Raw genomic sequence first — 22,348 nt, 5'->3', positions numbered from 1 at the left:
TGGTTGCTTTATTCCTGTTATACGATGGAAAAACTGATGTACTTATATTGTATTTTATTCTTCTGGCGTAGACTTCTTAGGCCCTAACTATTCGATCTGGTGGAACAACGCCATAAGGTGAAGCCTAGGTTGCCCGGAACGTAGAAACGACCATAACATTCACACTGGTTGCAATTATTCCTGTTATACGATGGAAAAACTGTTGTATCTTTATTGTATTTTATGCTTCTGGCTTTGACTTCTAAGGTCGTAGCTATTCCATCTGGTGGAGCAACGCCCCAGAGTGAAGCCTAGGTTGCCCGGAACGTAGAAATGACCATAACATTCACACTGGTTGCAATTACTCGTTATATACGATGGAAAAACTGTTGTATTTATATTGCGTTTTATGCTTCTGGGGTTGACGTCTAAGGCCCTAACTATTCGATCTGGGGGAGCAACGCCCTAGAGTGAAGCCCAGGTTGACCGGAGCGTAGAAGTGACCATAACTTTTACATTGTTCGCAATTATTCATTTTATACGATGGATAAGCTGTGGTATTTATATCGTATTTTATGTTTCTGGCGTTGACTTCTTAGGCCCTAACTATTCGATCTGGTGGAGCAACGCCCTAGAGTGAAACCTAGTTTGCCCGGAACGTAGAACTGACCATTACTTTCACACTGGTTGCAATTATTCCTGTTATACGATGGAAAAACTGCTGCATCTTTATTGTATTTTAAGCTTCTGGCTTTGACTTCTAAGGTCGTAGCTATTAGCTGTGGTGGGGCAACGGCCAAGAGTGAAGCCTATGTTGCCAGGAACGCAGAAATGACCATAACTTTCACACTGGTTGCAATTACGCGTTTTATACAATGGAAAAACTGTTGTATCTATATTGTATTTTATGCTTCCGGCGTTGACTTCTAAGGCCGTAGCTATTCGATGTGGTGGAGCAACGCCCTAGAGTGAAGCCTAGGTTGCCCGGAACGTAGAAATGACCATTACTTTCACACTGTTTGCAACTATTCATTTTATACGATGGAAAAGCTGTTGTATTGATATTGTATTTTACGCTTCTGGCGTTGACTTCTAAGGCCGTAGCTATTAGCTGTGGTGGAGCAACGCCCTACAGTGACGCCTAGGTTGCCCGGAACGTAGAAAGACCATTAATTTCACAATGTTTTCAATTATTCATTTTATACAATGGAAAAACTGTTGTACTTATATTATGTTTTATTCTTCTGGCGTTGAATTCCAAGTCCCTAGCTATTCGATCTCGTGGAGCAACGCCCTAGAGCGAAACCTAGGTTGCTCTGAATGTAGAAATGACCGTAACTTTCACACTGGTCGCAATTGTTCGTTTTATACGATGGAAAAGCTGTTGTAATTTGTATCGCATTTTATGCTTCGGGCATTTACTTCTAAGGCCCTCACTATTCGATCTGGTGGAGCAACGCCGTAGAGTGAAACCTAGGTTGCCCGGAACGTAGAAACAACCACAACTTTCATCCTTGCTGCAATTATTCGTTTTATACGATGGAAAAACTGTTATATTTATATTGTATTTTATGCTTCTGGCGTTGACTTCTTAGTCCCTAACTTTTCGATCTGGTGGAACAACGCCCTACAGTGAAGCCTATGTTGCCCGGAACGTAGAAATGACCATCCCTTTCACACTGGTTGCTATTATTCGTTTTATACAATGGAAAAACTGTTCTATTTATTTTGTATTTTATGCTTCTGGGGTTGACTTCTAAGGCCGTAGCTATTAGCTGTGGTGGAGCAACGCCCTACAGTGACGCCTAGGATGCCCGGAACGTTGAAATGACCATTAATTTCAAAATGTTTGCAATTATTCATTTTATACAATGGAAAAACTGTTGTACTTATATTTTATTTTATTCTTCTGGCGGAGAATACCAAGTCCCTCGCTATTCGATCTGGTGGAGCAACGCCCTAGAGTAAAACCTAGTTTGCCCAGAACGAAGAAATGACCATCACTTTCACACTGGTGGCAATTATTCCTGTTATACGGTGGAAAAACTCTTGTATATTGATTGTACTTTATGCTTCGGGCATGACTTCTATGGCCCTACCTATTGGATTTGGTGGAGCAACACCCTACAGTGAAGCCTAGGTTGTCAGGAACGTAGAAATGAGCATAACTTTCACACTGGTAGCAATTATTCGTTTTATACAATGGAAAAACTGTTCTATTTATTTTGTATTTTTTGCATCGGTCGTTGACTTCTAAGGCCCTAACTATTCGATCTGGTGGAGCAACGCCCTGGAGTGAAGCCTAGGTTGCCCGGAACGTATAAAATGACCAGAACTTTCACACTGGTTGCTATTATTCGTTTTATACGATGGAAAAACTGTTATATTTATTTTGTATTTTATGCTTCTGGCGTTGACTTCTTAGGCCCTAACTTCTCGATCTGGTGGAGCAACGCCCTAGAGTGAAGCCTGGGTTGCCCGGAACGTAGAAATGAACATAACATTCACACTGGTAGCAATTATTCGTTTTTTACAATGGAAAAACTGTTCTATTTATTTTGTATTTTATGCTTCGGGCGTTGACTTCTATGGCCCTACCTATTCGATCTGGTGGAGCAACACCTTACAGTCAAGCCTAGGTTGCCCGGAACGTAGAAATGAAGATAACATTCACACCGGTTGCAATTATTCATGCTATACGATGGAAAAACTGTTGCATTTTTATTGTATTTTATGCTTCTAGCGTTGACTTCTAAGGCCGTAGCTATTCGATGTGGTGGAGCAACGCCCTAGAGTGAAGCCTAGGTTGTCCGGAACGTAGAAATGACCATTACTTTCACACTGTTTGCTATTATTCATTTTATACGCTGGAAAAGGTGTTGTATTTATATTGTATTATATGCTTCTGGCGTTGACTTCTAAGGCCGTAGCTATTAGATGTGGTGGAGTAACGCCCTAGAGTGACGCCTAGGTTGCCTGGAACGTAGAAATGACCATTACTTTCACAATGTTTCCAATTATTCATTTTATACGATGGAAAAACTGTTATACTCATATTGTATTTTATTCTTATGGCGTTGAATTCTAAGTCCCTAGCTATGCGATCTGGTGGAGCAACGCCCTAGAGTGAATCCGAGGTTGCCCGGAACGTAGAAATTACCATAAGTTTCACACTGATAGCAATTATTCGTTTTATACGATGGAACAACTGTTCTATTTATTTTGTATTTCATGCTTCGGGCGCTGTCTTCTAAGGCCCTAACTATTCAATCTGTTGGAACAACGCCCTAGGGTGAAGCCTAGGTTGCCGCAAAGTAGAAATGACCATAACTTTCATACTTGTTGCAATTATTCGTTTTATACGATGGAAAAACTGTTCTATTTATTTTGTATTTTTTGCATCGGGCGTTGACTTCTAAGGCCCTAACTATTCGATCTGGTGGAGCAACGCCCTAGAGTGAAGCCTAGGTTGCCCGGAACGTAGAAACAACCACAACTTTCATCCTTGCTGCAATTATTCGTTTTATACGATGGAAAAACTGTTATATTTATATTGTATTTTATGCTTCTGGCGTTGACTTCTTAGGCCCTAACTATTCGATCTGGTGGACCGACGCCCTAGAGTGAAGCCTAGGTTGCCCAGAACGTTGAAATGACCATCACTTTCACACTGGTTGCAATTATTCCTGTTATACGATGGAAATACTCTTGTATATTTGTTGTATTTTATGCTTCGGGCGTTGACTTCTATGGCCCTACCCATTCGATTTGGTGGAGCAACACCCTACAGTGAAGCCTAAGTTGTCAGAAACGTAGAAATGAACATAACTTTCACACTGGTAGCAATTATTCGTTTTATACAATGGAAAAACTGTTCTATTTATTTTGTATTTTATGCTTCGGGCGTTGACTTCTAAGGCCCTAACTGTTCGATCCGGTGGAGCAACGCCCTGGAGTGAAGCCTAGGTTGCCCGGAACGTATAAAATGACCAGAACTTTCACACTGGTTGCTATTATTCGTTTTATACGATGGAAAAACTGTTATACTTATTTTGTGTTTTATGCTTCTGGCGTTGACTTCTTAGGCCCTAACTTCTCGATCTGGTGGAGCAACGCCCTAGAGTGAAGCCTGGGTTGCCCGGAACGTAGAAATGAACATAACATTCACACTGGTAGCAATTATTCGTTTTTTACAATGGAAAAACTGTTCTATTTATTTTGTATTTTATGCTTCGGGCGTTGACTTCTATGGCCCTACCTATTCGATCTGGTGGAGCAACACCATACAGTCAAGCCTAGGTTACCCGGAACGTAGAAATGAAGATAACATTCACACCGGTTGCAATTATTCATGCTATACGATGGAAAAACTGTTGCATTTTTATTGTATTTTATGCTTCTAGCGTTGACTTCTAAGGCCGTAGCTATTCGATGTGGTGGAGCAACGCCCTAGAGCGAAGCCTAGGTTGTCCGGAACGTAGAAATGACCATTACTTTCACACTGTTTGCTATTATTCATTTTATACCCTGGAAAAGGTGTTGTATTTATATTGTATTATATGCTTCTGGCGTTGACTTCTAAGGCCGTAGCTATTAGATGTGGTGGAGTAACGCCCTAGAGTGACGCCTAGGTTGCCTGGAACGTAGAAATGACCATTACTTTCACAATGTTTCCAATTATTCATTTTATACGATGGAAAAACTGTTGTACTCATATTGTATTTTATTCTTATGGCGTTGAGTTCTAAGTCCCTAGCTATGCGATCTGGTGGAGCAACGCCCTAGAGTGAAACCGAGGTTGCCCGGAACGTAGAAATTACCATAAGTTTCACACTGATAGCAATTATTCGTTTTATACGATGGAACAACTGTTCTATTTATTTTGTATTTCATGCTTCGGGCGCTGACTTCTAAGGCCCTAACTATTCAATCTGTTGGAACAACGCCCTAGGGTGAAGCCTAGGTTGCCGGAAAGTAGAAATGACCATAACTTTCATACTTGTTGCAATTATTCGTTTTATACGATGGAAAAACTGTTGTATTTATATTGTATTTTATGCTTCTGGCGCTGACTTCTAGGGCACTAACTATTCGATCTGGTGGAGCAGCGCCCTAGGGTGAAGCCTAGGTTGCCCGGTACGTAGAAATGACCATCACTTTCACACGGGTTGCAATTATTCCTGTTATAGGGTGGAAAGACTGTTCTATTTTAATTGTATTTTATGCTTCAGGCGTTGACTTCTGAGGCCGTAGCCATTCGATGGGGTGGAAGAACGCCATAGAGTGAAGCCTAGGTTGCCCGGAACGTAGACATGACCATAACTTTCATACTGGTTGCAATTATTCGTTTTATATGATGGAAGAACAGTTGTACTTATATTGTATTTTATGCTGCTGGCGTTCACTTCTTAGGCCCTAACTATTCAATCTGTTGGGTCAACGCCCCAGAGTGAAGCCTAGGTTGCTCGGAATGTAGAAATGACCATAACATTCACACTGATTGAAATTATTCGTTTTATATGATGGAAAAGATGTTGCATCTTTATTGTATTTTATGCTTCTGGCGTTGACTTCTAAGGCCCTAACTATTCGATCTGGTGGAGCAACGCGCTAGTGTGAATCCTAGGTTGCCCGGAACGTAGGAATGACCATCACTTTCAAACGGGTTGCAATTAATCCTTTTATACAATGGAAAAACTGTTGTATTTTTATTGCATTTTATGCTTCCGGCGTTGACTTCTTAGGCACTAACTATTCGATCTGGTGGAGCAACGCCCTAGAGTGAAGCCGAGGTTGCACGGAACGTAGAAATGACAATCACTTTCAAACTGGTTGCAATTATTCCGGTTATATGATGGAAAAACTGTTGTATTTTTATTGCATTTTATGCTTCGGGCATTGACTTCTAAGGCCCTAACTATTCAAACTGTTGGAGCAACGCCCTAGGGTGTAGCCTAGGTTGCCCGGAAAGTAGAAATGACCACAACTTTCATACTGGTTGCAATTACTCGTTTTATATGATGGAAAAACTGTTGTATTTATATTGTATTTTATGCTTCTGGCGTTCACTTCTTAGGCCCTAACTATTCGATCTGGTGGAAAAATGCCCTAGGGTGAAGCCTAGGTTGCCCGGAACGTAGAAATGACCATAACTTTTACACTGGTAGCAATTATTCGTTTTATACAATGGAAAAACAGTTCTATTTATTTTGTATTTTATGCTTCGGGCGTTGACTTCTAAGGCCCTAACTGTTTTATCTGGTGGAGCAACGCCCTAGAGTAAAGCCTAGGTTGCCTGGAACGTAGAAATGACCATAACTTTCACACTGGTTGCTATTATTCGTTCTATAGGATGGAAAAACTGTTATATTTATATTGTATCTTATGCTTCTGGCGTTGACTTCTTAGGCCCTAACAATTCGATCTGGTGGAACAACGCCCTAGAGTGAAGCCTAGGTTGCCTGAAACGTACAAATGACCATCACTTTCACACGGGTTGCAATTATTCCTGTTATAGGATGGAAAGACTGTTCTATTTTAATTGTATTTTATGCTTCAGGCGTTGACTTCTGAGGCCGTAGCCATTCGATTTGATGGAAGAACGCCATAGAGTGAAGCCTAGGTTGCCCGGAACGTAGACATGACCATAACTTTCATACTGGTTGCAATTATTCGTTTTATATGATGGAAGAACTGTTGTATTTATATTGTATTTTATGCTGCTGGCGTTCACTTCTTAGGCCCTAACTATTGAATCTGTTGGGTCAACGCCCCAGAGTGAAGCCTAGGTTGCAAGAAACCTAGAAATGACCATTACTTTCACTCTGGTTGCAATTATTCCTGTTATACGATGGAAAAACGGTTGGAATTTTATTGTATTTTATGCATCGGGGGTTGACTTCTAAGGCCCTAACTATTCGATCTGGTGGACCGACGCCCTAGAGTCAAGCCTAGGTTGCCCGAAACGTAGAAATGTCCATAACTTTCACACTGGTTGTAATTATTCGTTTGATACGATGGAAAAGCTGTTGTATTTTTATTGTGTTTTATGCTTCAGGCGTTGTCTTCTAAGGTCGTAGCTATTTGACATGGTGGAGCAACGCCCTAGAGTGAAGCCTAGGTTGCCCGGAACGTAGAAATGGCCATTACTCTCTCATTGGTTGCAATTATTCCTGTTATACGATGGAAAGACTGTTGTATTTATATTGTATTTTATGCTTCTGGCGTTGACTTCGACGGCCGTATCTATTCGATGTGGTGGAGCAACGCCCTAGAGTGAAGCCTATGTTGTCCGGAACGTAGAAATGGCCATTACTTTCACATTGGCTGCATTTAATCCTGCTATACGATGGAAAAACTGTTGTACTTATATTGTATTTTACGCTTCTGGCGTTGACTTCGAAGGCCGTAACTATTCCATCTGGTGTAGCAACGCCCTAGAGTCAAGCCTAGGTTGCCCGGAACGCAGAAATGACCATCACTTTCAAACTGGTTGCTTTATGCCTGTTATATGATGGAAAAACTGATGTACTTATATTGTATTTTATTCTTCTGGCGTTGACTTCTTAGGCCCTAACTATTCGATCTGGTGGAGCAACGCCCTAGAGTGAAGCCTAGGTTGCCCGGAATGTAGAAATGACCATTACTTTCACACTGTTTGCAATTATTCATTATATACGATGGAAAAACTGTTCAATTATATTGTATTTTATGATTCTGGCGTTGACTTCTAAGGCCATAGCGATTCGATGTGGTGGCACACCGACCTATCGTGAAGCCTAGGTATCCCGGAACGTAGAAATGACCATTACCGTCACACTTGTTGCAATTATTCCTGTTATACGATTGAAACATTGTTGTATTTTTATTTTATTTTATGCTTCTGGCGTTGGCTTCAAAGGCCCTAGCTATTGGATCTGGTGGAGCAACGCCCTAGAGTGAAGCCTGGGTAGCCCGGAACGTAGAAATGACCATTACTTTCACACTGGTTGCAATTATTCATTTCAAACGATGGAAAAGCTGTTGTATTTATATTGTATTTTATTCTTCTGGCGTTGACTTCTTAGGCCCTAACTATTCGATCTGGTGGAACAACGCCCTAAGGCGAAGACTAGGTTGCCCGGAACGTAGAAATGACCATAACATTCACACTGGTTGCAATTATTCGTTTTATACGATGGAAAAGCTGTTGTATTTATATTGTATTTTATGCTTCCGGCGTTGACTGCTTAGGCCCTAACTATTCGATCTGGTGGAGCAATGCCCTAGAGTGAAGCCTAGGGTGCCCGGAACGTAGAAATGACCATCACTTTCAAACTGGTTGCTTTATTCCTGTTATACGATGGAAAAACTGATGTACTTATATTGTATTTTATTCTTCTGGCGTAGACTTCTTAGGCCCTAACTATTCGATCTGGTGGAACAACGCCATAAGGTGAAGCCTAGGTTGCCCGGAACGTAGAAACGACCATAACATTCACACTGGTTGCAATTATTCCTGCTATACGATGGAAAAACTGTTGTATCTTTATTGTATTTTATGCTTCTGGCTTTGACTTCTAAGGTCGTAGCTATTCGATCTGGTGGAGCAACGCCCCAGAGTGAAGCCTAGGTTGCCCGGAACGTAGAAATGACCATAACATTCACACTGGTTGCAATTACTCGTTATATACGATGGAAAAACTGTTGTATTTATATTGCGTTTTATGCTTCTGGGGTTGACGTCTAAGGCCCTAACTATTCGATCTGGGGGAGCAACGCCCTAGAGTGAAGCCCAGGTTGACCGGAGCGTAGAAGTGACCATAACTTTTACATTGTTCGCAATTATTCATTTTATACGATGGAAGAACTTTTGGACTTTTAATATGCCTTATGCTTCTGGCGTTAACTTCTAAGGCCCTATTTATTCGACCTGGTGGATCAATGCCTCAGAGTTAAGTCTAGGATGCCCGGAACGTTGAAATGGGCATCACTTTCACACTGGTTGCATTTATTCGTTTTATACAATGGAAAAACAGTTGTATTTATATTGTATTTTATGCTTCTGGCGTTGACTTCTAAGGCCCTAACTATTCGATCTGGTGGAGCAACGCACTAGAGTGAAGCCTAGGTTGCCCGAAACGTAGAACTTACCATAACTATCACACTGTTTGCAATTACTCGTTATATACGATGGAAAAACTGTTACATTTTTATTGTACTTTATGCTTCTGGAGTTGACTTCTAAGGCCCTAACTATTCGGTCTGGTGGAGCAACGCCATACAGTGAAGCGTAGGTTGCCCGGAACGTAGAAATGACCATCACTTTCACACTGGTTGCAATTATTCCTGTTATACGATGGAAAGACTGTTGTATTTATATTGTATTTTATGCTTCTGGCGTTGACTTCGAAGGCCGTATCTATTCGATGTGGTGGAGGAACGCCCTAGAGTGAAGCCTATCTTGCCCGGAACGTAGAAATGACCATTACTTTCACATTGGCTGCAATTAATCCTGCTATACGATGGAAAAACTGTTGTACTTATATTGTATTTTACGCTTCTGGCGTGGACTTCGAAGGCCATAACTATTCCATCTGGTGTAGCAACGCCCTAGAGTCAAGCCTAGGTTGCCCGGAACGTAGAAATGACCATAACTTTTACACTGGTTGGAATTATTCGTTTAATACGATGGAAAAGCTGTTGTATTTATATTGTGTTTTATGCTTCGGGCGCTGACTTCTAAGGCCCTAAGTATTCGATCTGGTGGAGCAACGCCCTAAAGTGAAGCCTAGGTTGCCTGGAACGTTGCAATGACCATTAATTTCACACTGGTTGCAATCATTCCTGTCATACGATGGAAAAACTGTTGCATTTTTAATGTATTTTATGCTTCGGGCGTTGACTCCTAAGGCCCCAGCTATTCGATCTGGTGGGGCAACGCCCTAGAGTGAAGCCTAGGTTGCCCGAATCGTAGAAATGGCCATTACATTCACACTGGTTGCAATTACTCCTTTTATTCGATGGAAAAACTGTTGTATTTTATTGTATTTTGTGTTTCTGGCTTTGCCCTCTAAGGTCCTAGCTATTCGATCTCTTGGGGCAGTGTCCAAGAGTGAAGCCTATGTAGCCCGGAACGTAGAAATGACCTTTACTTTCACACTGGTTGGAATTTTTCTCTTTATACGATGGAAAAACTGTTGTATTTTTATTGTGTTATATGCTTCTGGCGTTGACTTCTAAGGCCCTAACTCTTCGATCTGGTGGAGCAACGCCCTAGAGTGGAGCCTATGTTGCCCGGAACGTAGAAATGACCATTACTTTCACACTTGTTGCAATCATTGATGCTGTACCATGGAAAAAATGTTGTATTTTATTGTATTTTATGCATCTGGTATTGACTTCGAAGGCCCTAGCTATTCAATCTGATGGAGCAACGCCCTAGAGTGAAACCTAGGTTGCCCGGAACGTAGAAATGGCCAGTACTTTCACAATGGTTGCAATAATTCCTTTTATGCAGTGGAAAAACTTCTGCATTTATATTGTATTTTATGCTTCCGGCGTTGACTTCTTAGGCCCTAACTCTTCGATCTGGTGGAGCAACACCCTAGAGTGAAGCCTAGGTTTGCCCGGAACATAGAAATGACCACATCCTTCACACTGGTTGCAATTATTCCTGTGACACGATGGAAAAACTGTTGTATTTTTATTGTATTTTATGCCTCTGGCGTTGACTTCTTAGGCCCTAACTACTCGATCTGGTGGAGCAACGCCCTAGAGTGAAGCCTAGGTTTGCCCGGAACATAGAAATGACCATAACTTTCATACTGGTGCAGTTATTCGTTTTATACAATGGAAAAACAGTTCTATTTATTTTGTATTTTATGATTCGAGCGTTGACTTCTAAGGCCCAAACTATTCTATCTGGTGGGGCAACGGCCAAGAGTCAAGCCTATGTCGCCCGGAACGTAGAGATGACCATAACTTTCACACTGGTTGCAATTATTCGTTCTATACAATGGAAAAGCTGTTGTATTTATATTGTATTTTATGCTTCTGGCGTTGACTTCTAAGTCCCTAGCTGTACGATCTGGTGGAGCAGCGCCCTAGAGTGAAGCCTAGGTTGGCGGGAACGTAGAAATGACTATTACCTTCACACAGGTTGCAGTTATTCATTCTATACGAGTGAAGAACTGTTGTATTTTACTGTATTTTATGCTTCTGGCGTTGAGTTCTAAGGCCGTAGCTATTCGATGTGGTGGAGTAACAGCCTAGAGTGGAGCCTAGGTTGCCCGGAATGTAGAAATGACCATATCTTTCACACCAGTTTCAATTATTCGTTTTTTACGATGTAAAAGCTGTTTTATTTATTTTGTATTTGGTGCTTCTGGCCTTGACTTCCTATGCCCTAACTATTCGATCTGGTGGAGCAACGCCCTAGAGTGAAGCCTAGGTTTGCCCGGAACATGGAAATGACCATAACCTTCACACCGGTTGCAAATATTCGTTTTATACGATGGAAAAACTGTTTTATTTATATTGTGTTTTGTGCCTCTGGAGTTGACTTCTTAGGCCCTAACTATTCGATCTGGTGGAGCAACGCCATAGAGTGTAGCCTAGGTTGTCCGGAACGTAGAAATGACCATAACTTTCACACTGGTTGCAATTATTCGTTTTATACAGTGGTAAAGCTGTTGTATTTATATTGTATTTTATGCTTCTGGCGTTGACTTCTAAGTCCCTAGCTATACGATCTGGTGGAGCAGCGCCCTAGAGTGAAGCCTAGGTTTCCCGGAACGTAGAAATGACCATTACCATCACGCTGGTTGCAATTATTCATTTTATACGATGGAAAAGCTGTTGTATTTTTATTGTATTTTATGCTCCGGGCATAGACTTCTAAGGCCCTGGCTATTCGATCTGGAGGAGCAACGCCCTTGAGTGAAGCCTAGGTTGCCCGGAACGTAGAAATGACCCTAACTTTCAAACCAGTTTCAATTATCCGTTTTATACGATGGAAACACTGTTGTATTTATTTTGTATTTTATGCTTCTGGCGTTGACTTCTAAGGCCGTATCTATTCGATCTGGTGGAGTAACGCCCAAGAGTGAAGTCTAGGTTGCCCGGAACGTAGAAATGACCATTACCTTCACACTGGTTGCAATTACTACTGTTACACGATGCAAAAGCTGCTGTATCTATATTGTATTTTATGCTTCGGGCATTGAGTCCTAAGGCCCTAACTATTCGATGTGGTGGAGCAACGCCCTAGAGCGAAATCTAGGTTGCCAGGAAGGTAGAAATGACCATATCGTTCACACTGGTTGCAATTATTCTTGTTACACGATGGAAAAACTGTTGTATTTTTATTGTATTTTATGCCTCTGGCGTTGACTTCTTAGGCCCTAACTATTCGATCTGGTGGAGCAACGCCCTAGAGTGAAGCCTAGGTTTGCCCGGAACATAGAAATGACCATATCCTTCACACTGGTTGCAATTATTCCTGTTACACGATGGAAAAACTGTTGTATTTTTATTGTATTTTATGCCTCTGGCGTTGACTTCTTAGGCCCTAACTATTCGATCTGGTGGAGCAACGCCCTAGAGTGAAGCCTAGGTTTGCCCGGAACATAGAAATGACCATAACTTTCACACCGGTTGCAAATATTCGTCTTATACGATGGAAAAACTGTTTTATTTTTATTGTGTTTTATGCCTCTGGAGTTGACTTCTTAGGCCCTAACTATTCGGTCTGGTGGAGAAACGCTATACAGTGTAGCCTAGGTTGCCCGGAACGTAGAAATGACCATAACTTTCACACCGGTTGCAATTATTCGTTTTATACGATGGAAAAACTGTTGGATTTATTTTGTATTTTATGCTCCTGGAGTTGACTTCTAAGTCCGTAGCCATTCGATCTGGTGGAGCAACGCCCTAGAGCGAAGCCTATGTTGCCGGGAACGTAGAAATGACCATAACTTTCATACTGGTGCAGTTATTCGTTTTATACAATGGAAAAACAGTTCCATTTATTTTGTATTTTATGATTCGAGCGTTGACTTCTAAGGCCCAAACTATTCTATCTGGTGGGGCAACGGCCAAGAGTCAAGCCTATGTCGCCCGGAACTTAGAAATGACCATAACTTTCACACTGGTTGCAACTATTCGTTTTATACAATGGAAAAGCTGTTGTATTTATATTGTATTTTATGCTTCTGGCGTTGACTTCTACGGCCGTATCTATTCGATCAGGTGGAGTAACGCCCAAGAGTGAAGCCTAGGTTGCCCGGAACGTAGAAATGTCCATAACTTTCACACTGGTTGTAATTATTTGTTTGATACGATGGAAAAGCTGTTGTATATTTATTGTGTTTTATGCTTCAGGCGTTGTCTTCTAAGGTCGTAGCTATTTGACATGGTGGAGCAACGCCCTAGACTGAAGCCTAGGTTGCCCGGAACGTAGAAATGGCCATTACTCTCTCATTGGTTGCAATTATTCCTGTTATACGATGGAAAGACTGTTGTATTTATATTGTATTTTATGCTTCTGGCGTTGACTTCGAAGGCCGTATCTATTCGATGTGGTGGAGCAACGCCCTAGAGTGAAGCCTATGTTGTCCGGAACGTAGTAATGGCCATTACTTTCACATTGGCTGCATCTAATCCTGCTATACGATGGAAAAACTGTCGTACTTATATTGTATTTTACGCTTCTGGCGTTGACTTCGAAGGCCGTAACTATTCCATCTGGTGTAGCAACGCCCTAGAGTCAAGCCTAGGTTGCCCGGAACGCAGAAATGACCATCACTTTCAAACTGGTTGCTTTATGCCTGTTATATGATGGAAAAACGGATGTACTTATATTGTATTTTATTCTTCTGGCGTTGACTTCTTAGGCCCTAACTATTCGATCTGGTGGAGCAACGCCCTAGAGTGAAGCCTAGGTTGCCCGGAATGTAGAAATGACCATTACTTTCACACTGTTTGCAATTATTCATTATATACGATGGAAAAACTGTTCAATTATATTGTATTTTATGATTCTGGCGTTGACTTCTAAGGCCATAGCGATTCGATGTGGTGGCACACCGACCTATCGTGAAGCCTAGGTTTCCCGGAACGTAGAAATGACCATTACCGTCACACTTGTTGCAATTATTCCTGTTATACGATTGAAACATTGTTGTATTTTTATTTTATTTTATGCTTCTGGCGTTGGCTTCAAAGGCCCTAGCTATTGGATCTGGTGGAGCAACGCCCTAGAGTGAAGCCTGGGTAGCCCGGAACGTAGAAATGACCATTACTTTCACACTGGTTGCAATTATTCATTTCATACGATGGAAAAGCTGTTGTATTTATATTGTATTTTATTCTTCTGGCGTTGACTTCTTAGGCCCTAACTATTCGATCTGGTGGAACAACGCCCTAAGGTGAAGACTAGGTTGCCCGGAACGTAGAAATGACCATAACATTCACACTGGTTGCAATTATTCGTTTTATACGATGGAAAAGCTGTTGTATTTATATTGTATTTTATGCTTCCGGCGTTGACTTCTTAGGCCCTAACTATTCGGTCTGGTGGAGCAATGCCCTAGAGTGAAGCCTAGGGTGCCCGGAACGTAGAAATGACCATCACTTTCACACTGGTTGCAATTATTCCTGTTATACGATGGAAAGACTGTTGTATTTATATTGTATTTTATGCTTCTGGCGTTGACTTCGAAGGCCGTATCTATTCGATGTGGTGGAGGAACGCCCTAGAGTGAAGCCTATCTTGCCCGGAACGTAGAAATGACCATTACTTTCACATTGGCTGCAATTAATCCTGCTATACGATGGAAAAACTGTTGTACTTATATTGTATTTTACGCTTCGGGCGCTGACTTCTTAGGTCCTAACTATTCGATCTGGTGGAGCAACGCCCTAGAGTGAAGCCTAGGTTTGCCCGGAACATAGAAATGACCATAACTTTCACACCGGTTGCAAATATTCGTCTTATACGATGGAAAAACTGTTTTATTTTTATTGTGTTTTATGCCTCTGGAGTTGACTTCTTAGGCCCTAACTATTCGGTCTGGTGGAGAAACGCTATACAGTGTAGCCTAGGTTGCCCGGAACGTAGAAATGACCATAACTTTCACACCTGTTGCAATTATTCGTTTTATACGATGGAAAAACTGTAGGATTTATTTTGTATTTTATGCTCCTGGAGTTGACTTCTAAGTCCGTAGCCATTCGATCTGGTGGAGCAACGCCCTAGAGCGAAGCCTATGTTGCCGGGAACGTAGAAATGACCATAACTTTCATACTGGTGCAGTTATTCGTTTTATACAATGGAAAAACAGTTCCATTTATTTTGTATTTTATGATTCGAGCGTTGACTTCTAAGGCCCAAACTATTCTATCTGGTGGGGCAACGGCCAAGAGTCAAGCCTATGTCGCCCGGAACTTAGAAATGACCATAACTTTCACACTGGTTGCAACTATTCGTTTTATACAATGGAAAAGCTGTTGTATTTATATTGTATTTTATGCTTCTGGCGTTGACTTCTAAGGCCGTATCTATTCGATCAGGTGGAGTAACGCCCAAGAGTGAAGCCTAGGTTGCCCGGAACGTAGAAATGTCCATAACTTTCACACTGGTTGTAATTATTCGTTTGATACGATGGAAAAGCTGTTGTATATTTATTGTGTTTTATGCTTCAGGCGTTGTCTTCTAAGGTCGTAGCTATTTGACATGGTGGAGCAACGCCCTAGACTGAAGCCTAGGTTGCCCGGAACGTAGAAATGGCCATTACTCTCTCATTGGTTGCAATTATTCCTGTTATACGATGGAAAGACTGTTGTATTTATATTGTATTTTATGCTTCTGGCGTTGACTTCGAAGGCCGTATCTATTCGATGTGGTGGAGCAACGCCCTAGAGTGAAGCCTATGTTGTCCGGAACGTAGAAATGGCCATTACTTTCACATTGGCTGCATTTAATCCTGCTATACGATGGAAAAACTGTTGTACTTATATTGTATTTTACGCTTCTGGCGTTGACTTCGAAGGCCGTAACTATTCCATCTGGTGTAGCAACGCCCTAGAGTCAAGCCTAGGTTGCCCGGAACGCAGAAATGACCATCACTTTCAAACTGGTTGCTTTATGCCTGTTATATGATGGAAAAACGGATGTACTTATATTGTATTTTATTCTTCTGGCGTTGACTTCTTAGGCCCTAACTATTCGATCTGGTGGAGCAACGCCCTAGAGTGAAGCCTAGGTTGCCCGGAATGTAGAAATGACCATTACTTTCACACTGTTTGCAATTATTCATTATATACGATGGAAAAACTGTTCAATTATATTGTATTTTATGATTCTGGCGTTGACTTCTAAGGCCATAGCGATTCGATGTGGTGGCACACCGACCTATCGTGAAGCCTAGGTTTCCCGGAACGTAGAAATGACCATTACCGTCACACTTGTTGCAATTATTCCTGTTATACGATTGAAACATTGTTGTATTTTTATTTTATTTTATGCTTCTGGCGTTGGCTTCAAAGGCCCTAGCTATTGGATCTGGTGGAGCAACGCCCTAGAGTGAAGCATGGGTAGCCCGGAACGTAGAAATGACCATTACTTTCACACTGGTTGCAATTATTCATTTCATACGATGGAAAAGCTGTTGTATTTATATTGTATTTTATTCCTCTGGCGTTGACTTCTTAGGCCCTAACTATTCGATCTGGTGGAACACGCCCTAAGGTGAAGACTAGGTTGCCCGGAACGTAGAAATGACCATAACATTCACACTGGTTGCAATTATTCATTTCATACGATGGAAAAGCTGTTGTATTTTTATTGTATTTTATGCTTCTGGCGTCGACTTCTTAGGCCCTAACTATTCGATCTGGTGGACCAACGCCCTAGAGTGAAGCCAAGGTTGCCCGTAACGTAGAAATGACTATTACCTTCAAACTGGTTGCAATTATTCCTGTCACACGATGGAAAGACTGTTGTATTTTTGTATCTTATGCTTCTGGCGTTGACTTCTTAGGCCCTATCTATTCGATCCGGTGGAGCAACGCCCTAGAGTGAGGCCTAGGTTGCCCGGAACATAGAAATGACCGTTACTTTCACAATATTTGCAAACATTCGTCTTATACGATGAAAAGCTGTTGTATTTATATTGTATATTATGCTTCTGGCGTTGACTTCTAAAGCCGTAGCTATTCAATGTGGTGGAGCAACGCCCTAGAGTGAAGCCTAGGCAGCTCGGATCGTAGAAATGACCATAACTTTCACACTGGTTGCAATTATTCGTTTTATACAATGGAAAAACTGTTCTATTTATTTTGTATTTTATGCTTCGGGCGTTGACTTCTAAGGCCCTAACGATTCGATCTGGTGGAGAAACGCCCTAGAGTGAAGCCTAGGTTGCCCGGAACGTAGAAATGACCATTACTTTCGCACTGGTTGCAATTATTCTTTTTATACGAGGGCAAAACTGTTGTATTTTTATTGTATTTTATGCCTCTGGCGTTGACTTCTTAGGTCCTAACTATTCGATCTGGTGGAGCAACACCCTAGAGTGAAGCCTAGGTTTGCCCGGAACATAGAAATGACCACATCCTTCACACTGGTTGCAATTATTCCTGTGACACGATGGAAAAACTGTTGTATTTTTATTGTATTTTATGCCTCTGGCGTTGACTTCTTAGGCCCTAACTATTCGATCTGGTGGAGCAACGCCCTAGAGTGAAGCCTAGGTTTGCCCGGAACATAGAAATGACCATAACTTTCACACCGGTTGCAGATATTCGTCTTATACGATGGAAAAACTGTTTTATTTTTATTGTGTTTTATGCCTCTGGAGTTGACTTCTTAGGCCCTAACTATTCGGTCTGGTGGAGAAACGCCATAGAGTGTAGCCTAGGTTGCCCGGAACGTAGAAATGACCATAACTTTCACACCGGTTGCAATTATTCGTTTTATACGATGGAAAAACTGTTGGATTTATTTTGTATTTTATGCTCCTGGAGTTGACTTCTAATTCCGTAGCCATTCGATCTGGTGGAGCAACGCCCTAGAGCGAAGCCTATGTTGCCGGGAACTTGGAAATGACCATAACTTTCATACTGGTGCAGTTATTCGTTTTATACAATGGAAAAACAGTTCTATTTATTTTGTATTTTATGATTCGAGCGTTGACTTCCTATGCCCTAACTATTCGATCTGGTGGAACAACGCCCTAGAGTGAAGCCTAGGTTTCCCGGCATGTAGAAATGACAATAACTTTCACACTGGTTGCAATTATTCGTTCTATACGATGGAAAAGCTGTTGTATTTATATTATGTTTTATGCTTCTGGGGTTGACTTCTTAGGCCCTAGCTATTCGATCTGGTTGAGTAACGCCCTAGAGTGAAGCCCAGGTTGCCCAAAATGTAGAAATGACCATTACCATCACACTGGTTGCAATTATTCATTTTATACGATGGAAAAACTGTTGTATTTTTATTGTACTTTATGCTCCGGGCGTAGACTTCTAAGGCCCTAACTATTCGATCTGGTGGAGCAACGCCCTAGAGTGTAGGCTAGGTTGCCCGGAAGGTAGAAATGACCATATCTTTCACACTGTTTGCAATTATTCATTCTATACGAGGGAAGAACTGTTGTATTTTATTGTACTTTATGCTTCTGGCGTTGACTTCTTAGGCCCTAGCTATTCGATCTGGTGGAGCAACGCCCTAGAGTGTAGGCTAGGTTGCCCGGAAGGTAGAAATGACCATCTCTTTCACACCGGTTACTATTATTTGTTTTTTACGATGGAAAGACTGTTGTATTTATATTGTGTTTTATGCCTCTGGAGTTGACTTCTTAGGCCCTAACTTTTCGATCTGGTGTAACAACGCCCTAGAGTGAATCCTAGGTTGCCCGGAACGTAGATATGACCATACCTTTCACACTCGTTGCAATTATTTGTTTTATACGATGGAAAAACTGTTGTATTTATTTTGTATTTTATGCTTCTGGCGTTGACTTCTTATGCCCTAACTATTCGCTCTTGTGGACCAACGCCCCAGAGTGAAGCCTACGTCGCCCGGGTCCTAGAAATGACCATCACCTTCACTCTGGTTGCAATTACTCCTGTTATACGATGGAAAAACTGTTGTATTTTTATTGTATTTTATGCGCCTGGAGTTGTTTTCTAAAGCACTAACTATTCGACCTGGTGGAGCAACGCCCTAGAGTGAAGCCTAGGTTTGCCCGGAACATAGAGATGACCATATCCTTCACACTAGATGCAATTATTCCTGTTACACGATGGAAAAACTGTTGTATTTTTATTGTATTTTATGCCTCTGGCGTAGACTTCTTAGGCCCTAACTATTCGATCTGGTGGAGCAACGCCCTAGAGTGAAGCCTAGGTTTGCCCGGAGCATAGAATTGACCATAACTTTCACACCGGTTGCAAATATTCGTCTTATACGATGGAAAAACTGTTTTATTTTTATTGTGTTTTATGCCTCTGGAGTTGACTTCTTAGGCCCTAACTATTCGGTCTGGTGGAGAAACGCCATAGAGTGTAGCCTAGGTTGCCCGGAACGTAGAAATGACCATAACTTTCACACCGGTTGCAATTATTCGTTTTATACGATAGAAAAACTGTTGTATTTATTTCGTATTTTATGCTCCTGGAGTTGACTTCTAAGTCCGTAGCCATTCGATCTGGTGGAGCAACGCCCTAGAGTGAAGCCTATGTTGCCGGGAACGTAGAAATGACCATAACTTTCATACTGGTGCAGTTATTCGTTTTATACAATGGAAAAGCTGTTGTATTTATATTGTATTTTATGCTCCGGGCATAGACTTCTAAGGCCCTGGCTATTCGATCTGGAGGAGCAACGCCCTTGAGTGAAGCATAGGTTGCCCGGAACGTAGAAATGACCCTAACATTCAAACCAGTTTCAATTATCCGTTTTATACGTTGGAAAAACTGTTGTATTTATTTTGTATTTTATGCTTCTGGCGTTGACTTCTTAGGCCCTAGCTATTCGATCTGGTGGATGAACGCCCTAGAGTGAAGCCTAGGTTGCCTGGCATGTAGAAATGACCATAACTTTCACACTGGTTGCAATTATTCGTTCTATACGATGGAAAAACTGTTGTATTTTTATTGCATTTTATGCCTCTGGCGTTGACTTCTTAGGCGCTAACTATTCGATCTGGTGGACCAACGCCCTAGAGTGAAGCCAAGGTTGCCCGGAACGTAGAAATGACTATTACCTTCAAACTGGTTGCAATTATTCCTGTCACACGATGGAAAGACTGTTGTATTTTTGTATCTTATGCCTCTGGCGTTGACTTCTTAGGCCCTAACTATTCGATCTGGTGGAGCAACGCCCTAGAGTGAGGCCTAGGTTTGCCCGGAACATAGAAATGACCATAACTTTCACACCGGTTGCAAATATTCGACTTATACGATGGAAAAACTGTTTTATTTTTATTGTGTTTTATGCCTCTGGAGTTGACTTCTTAGGCCCTAACTATTCGGTCTGGTGGAGAAACGCTATACAGTGTAGCCTAGGTTGCCCGGAACGTAGAAGTGACCATAACTTTCACACCGGTTGCAATTATTCGTTTTATACAATGGAAAAGCTGTTGTATTTATATTGTATTTTATGCTTCTGGCGTTGACTTCAAAGGCCGTATCTATTCGATCAGGTGGAGTAACGCCCAAGAGTGAAGCCTAGGTTGCCCGGAACGTAGAAATGACCATTACCTTCACACTGGTTGCAATTACTACTGTTACACGATGCAAAAGCTGCTGTATCTATATTGTATTTTATGCTTCGGGCATTGACTCCTAAGGCCCTAACTATTCGATGTGGTGGAGCAACGCCCTAGAGCGAAATCTAGGTTGCCAGGAAGGTAGAAATGACCATATCGTTCACACTGGTTGCAATTATTCTTGTTACACGATGGCAAAACTGTTGTATTTTTATTGTATTTCATGCCTCTGGCGTTGACTTCTTAGGCCCTAACTATTCGATCTGGTGGAGCAACGCCCTAGAGTGTAGGCTAGGTTGCCCCGAAGGTAGAAATGACCATCTCTTTCACACCGGTTACTATTATTTGTTTTTTACGATGGAAAGACTGTTGTATTTATATTGTGTTTTATGCCTCTGGAGTTGACTTCTTAGGCCCTAACTTTTCGATCTGGTGTAACAACGCCCTAGAGTGAAGCCTAGGTTGCCCGGAACGTAGATATGACCATACCTTTCACACTCGTTGCAATTATTTGTTTTATACGATGGAAAAACTGTTGTATTTATTTTGTATTTTATGCTTCTGGCGTTGACTTCTTATGCCCTAACTATTCGCTCTTGTGGACCAACGCCCCAGAGTGAAGCCTACGTCGCCCGGGTCCTAGAAATGACCATCACCTTCACTCTGGTTGCAATTACTCCCGTTATACGATGGAAAAACTGTTGTATTTTTATTGTATTTTATGCGCCTGGAGTTGTTTTCTAAAGCACTAACTATTCGACCTGGTGGAGCAACGCCCTAGAGTGAAGCATAGGTTGCCCATAACGTAGAAATGACCATATCCTTCACACAGGTTGCATTATTCCTGTTACACGATGGAAAAACTGTTGTATTTTTATTGTATTTTATGCCTCTGGCGTTGACTTCTTAGGCCCTAACTATTCGATCTGGTGGAGCAACGCCCTAGAGTGAAGCCTAGGTTTGCCCGGAACATGGAAATGACCATAACCTTCACACCGGTTGCAAATATTCGTTTTATACGATGGAAAGACTGTTTTATTTATATTGTGTTTTGTGCCTCTGAAGTTGACTTCTTAGGCCCTAACTATTCGGTCTGGTGGAGAAACGCCATAGAGTGTAGCCTAGGTTGCCCGGAACGTAGAAATGACCACAACTTTCACACCGGTTGCAATTATTCGTTTTATACGATAGAAAAACTGTTGTATTTATTTCGTATTTTATGCTCCTGGAGTTGACTTCTAAGTCCGTAGCCATTCGATCTGGTGGAGCAACGCCCTAGAGTGAAGCCTATGTTGCCGGGAACGTAGAAATGACCATAACTTTCATACTGGTGCAGTTATTCGTTTTATACAATGGCAAAACAGTTCTATTTATTTTGTATTTTATGATTCGAGCGTTGACTTCTAAGGCCCAAACTATTCTATCTGGTGGGGCAACGTCCAAGAGTCAAGCCTATGTCGCGCGGAACGTAGAAATGACCATAACTTTCACACTGGTTGCAATTATTCGTTTTATACAATGGAAAAGCTGTTGTATTTATATTGTATTTTATGCTCCGGGCATAGACTTCTAAGGCCCTGGCTATTCGATCTGGAGGAGCAACGCCCTAGAGT

Source organism: Calliopsis andreniformis, unplaced genomic scaffold, assembly GCF_051401765.1.
Source record: "Calliopsis andreniformis isolate RMS-2024a unplaced genomic scaffold, iyCalAndr_principal scaffold0007, whole genome shotgun sequence".
NCBI classification, from domain to species: domain Eukaryota; kingdom Metazoa; phylum Arthropoda; class Insecta; order Hymenoptera; family Andrenidae; genus Calliopsis; species Calliopsis andreniformis.
Note: the sequence above shows the minus strand (reverse complement) of the source record.